This window comes from Gossypium hirsutum, chromosome A09 (genome assembly GCF_007990345.1).
Source record: "Gossypium hirsutum isolate 1008001.06 chromosome A09, Gossypium_hirsutum_v2.1, whole genome shotgun sequence".
Classification (NCBI taxonomy): Eukaryota; Viridiplantae; Streptophyta; class Magnoliopsida; order Malvales; family Malvaceae; genus Gossypium; species Gossypium hirsutum.
This window is the reverse complement of record NC_053432.1, coordinates 32025680-32029139: the sequence shown is the minus strand read 5'-3', so window position 1 is coordinate 32029139 and position 3460 is coordinate 32025680.

The window sequence follows — 3460 nt, the reverse complement described above, 5'->3', positions numbered from 1 at the left end:
CGTGTTTGAGCCATAACACCTTTACTAAAGGAACCTTTTTGTTTCGTAACTCTTTCACTTCACGAGCTAGGATACGAATCGGTTCTTCTTCATAACTCAAATCAGATTGAATTTCAACCTCTGATGGACTAATTATGTGCGAAGGATCAGATCTATAACGTCGAAGCATTGATACATGAAAAACATTGTGAATCCTTTCAAGTTCAGGGGGCAAAATCAATCTATACGCAACTGGACCAATTCGTTCGGATACTTCATATGGCCCTATGAACCTCGGACTCAGTTTGCCCTTACGGCCAAATCTGAGTATTTTTTTCCAAGGTGAGACATTGAAAACACTTTGTCTCCCACCTGATACTCAATATCTCTTCGTTTTAAATCCGCATACGACTTCTGACGATCTGATGCTGCCTTCAGATTTTCACGAATTATTTTTACTTTCTGCTCAGCATCTTTAATCAAATCCACTCCGAAAATTTTACTTTCACCGAGCTCGGTCCAAAACAATGGCGTACGGCATTTACGACCGTACAAAGCCTCGTAAGGTGCCATCTTAATACTTGATTGAAAACTGTTGTTGTAAGCGAATTCAATCAAAGGTAAATACCGTTCCCATGAACTACTGAACTCGAGGATGCAACATCTCAACATATCCTCAAGTATCTGAATTATCCGCTCGGATTGACCATCAGTTTGGGGGTGAAAAGCAGTGCTAAAATGCAGCTTGGTACCCAAAGCTTCTTGCAATTTCTTCCAAAATCGTGAGGTGAATCTCGGATCTCTATCCACGATAGAAATAGGTACCCCGTGTAATCTCACAATCTGAGAAACGTACAATTCAGCTAGTTTATCTAATGAAAAATCCGTACGCACGGGGATAAAGTGAGCCGACTTAGTCAGTCTATCAACAACAACCCAAATCGCATCCTTCATACTTGCTGACAATGGCAGTCCGGACACAAAGTCCATTGTGACTCGATCCCATTTCCACTCAGGTATCATGATCGGCTGAAGTAATCCTGAAGGCACTTGATGTTCCGCTTTCACTTGTTGACATATTAAACATCTCGAAACAAAGTCAGAGATGTCTCGTTTCATACCATGCCACCAAAACCGACGTTTCAAATCGTTGTACATTTTCGTACTCCCCGGGTGAATTGACATTCGGCTACAATGGGCTTCGTTCAGAATCATCGAAATGAGTTCTGAATTTCTTGGAACACACAACCGACTTCTGAACCTCAAACAATCGTCATCATCAATTTGAAATTCGGATTCCATATTCGGAACACATTCAGCCCGTTTTGCAACCAATTCATCGTCTACTTTCTGAGCTTCACGAATTTGACGAATCAATAATGGTTTGGCCTTTAATTCAGCTACTAACACATTGTCGGGTAGAATAGACAAGTGCACATTCATCGCTCGTAAAGCAAATAGTGATTTCTGGCTTAAGGCGTCCGCAACCACATTAGCCTTTCCCGGGTGGTAATCAATGACAAGCTCATAATCTTTCAACAACTCAAGCCAACGTCTTTGTCGCAGATTTAAGTCTCTTTGAGTCATCAAATATTTGAGACTTTTGTGATCCGAAAATACATGGCACTTTTCACCAAATAAGTAATGTCGCCATATTTTTAAAGCGAATACGATGGCAGCTAGTTCGAGATCATGGGTCGGATAATTTTTCTCATGTGGCTTTAATTGTCTCGACGCATAAGCCACCACTCGACCTTCTTGCATCAATACGCAACCCAACCCAAGTAGGGATGCTTCACTATAAATGACAAACTCTTTGCCTGATTCGGGTTGCACTAAAATTGGAGCTTCAGTCAAATAAGTTTTCAGTTGATCGAAACTTTTCTGACATTTCTTCGTCCATTCGAACTTAACATCCTTTTGAAGTAGCTTCGTCATTGGTGTGGCTATCATCGAGAAACCTTTGGCAAATCGTCGGTAATAACCGGCGAGCCCCAGGAAGCTCTGAACTTCGGTAATATTTCTTGGAGGCTTCCAGTTAAGTATGGCTGAAATTTTGCTCGGGTCAACTTGAATACCCGATGCGGATACCACATGACCCAAGAAGCTAACCTCTCTTGACCAGAACTCACACTTACTGAACTTAGCATATAACTGCTTATCCCGTAAAATTTGCAACACTAGTCTCAGGTGCTCAGCATGTTCGGTCTCATCTCTTGAATAGACCAAGATGTCATCAATGAACACAACTACGAACCGATCCAAATATGGTCTGAAGATCCGATTCATCAAATCCATAAATACCGCAGGGGAATTAGTGAGCCCAAACGGCATCACTAAGAACTCGTAGTGACCATATCTCGTTCTGAAGGCAGTTTTGGGTATGTCCGAATCTCGAATTCGCAACTGATAATAGCCCGATCTCAAATCTATTTTTGAGAACACTGAGGCTCCCTTCAGTTGGTCGAACAAATCATCGATACGCGGTAACGGATATTTGTTCTTTATTGTCACTTTATTCAGTTGACGATAGTCAATGCACAACCTCATGGTTCCGTCCTTCTTTTTCACGAACAATACTGGTGCTCCCCAAGGTGAGAAACTTGGTCGAGCGAAACCTCTATCCGTTAACTCTTGCAACTGAGCTTTCAATTCTTTTAACTCAGTTGGTGCCATACGATACGGAGCTATCGAAATTGGCGTAGTTCCAGGTACAAGCTCAATACCAAACTCTACCTCCCGAACAGGTGGTAAACCCGGTAATTCTTCGGGAAAAACATCCGGGTATTCACAAATTACTGGTACCGACTCAAGTTTCTTTTCTAATTCCTTGTTATCAAGTACATACGCAAGGTATGCTTCATACCCTTTTCTTACATATTTCTGAGTCAACATTGAGAATATTACAGCTGGCAACCCATCTAAGTTCGTAGACTCAACTCGGATTACTTCGTTATTTGCGCACCTCAAATCAATAGTCTTGCTTTTGTAATTCACAACCGCATCATGCACGGTCAACCAATCCAACCCGAGAATAACATCAAATTCATCAAACGGCAGAAGCATCAAGTCCGCCAGAAAACAGGAACCTCGAACCACTAGGGGACATTTCTTACACACTTTGTCGATAAGCACGTAATGACCCAAGGGATTTGACACCCGAATTACGAACTCAGTAGACTCAATAGGTAAAGTCTTACTGGATGCTAAGGTTTCACATATGTAAGAATGAGTAGAACCAGGGTCAATCAAAGCAATTACATTAGTATCAAAGAGGGTAAAAGTACCGGTAATAACATCAGGCGAAGAAGCATCCTCGCGGGCACGTATAGCATAAGCTCTAGCAGGCGCACGAGTCTCGGATCTGGTCATAGCATCTCTAGATCCTCTCTGACCACCACTAGCATTGCCCGTATTTCTAGATGGTCTACCTCGAGCAGTGGTAGCACCCGGTTTCCCACTCTGATTTACATTCTGTTCG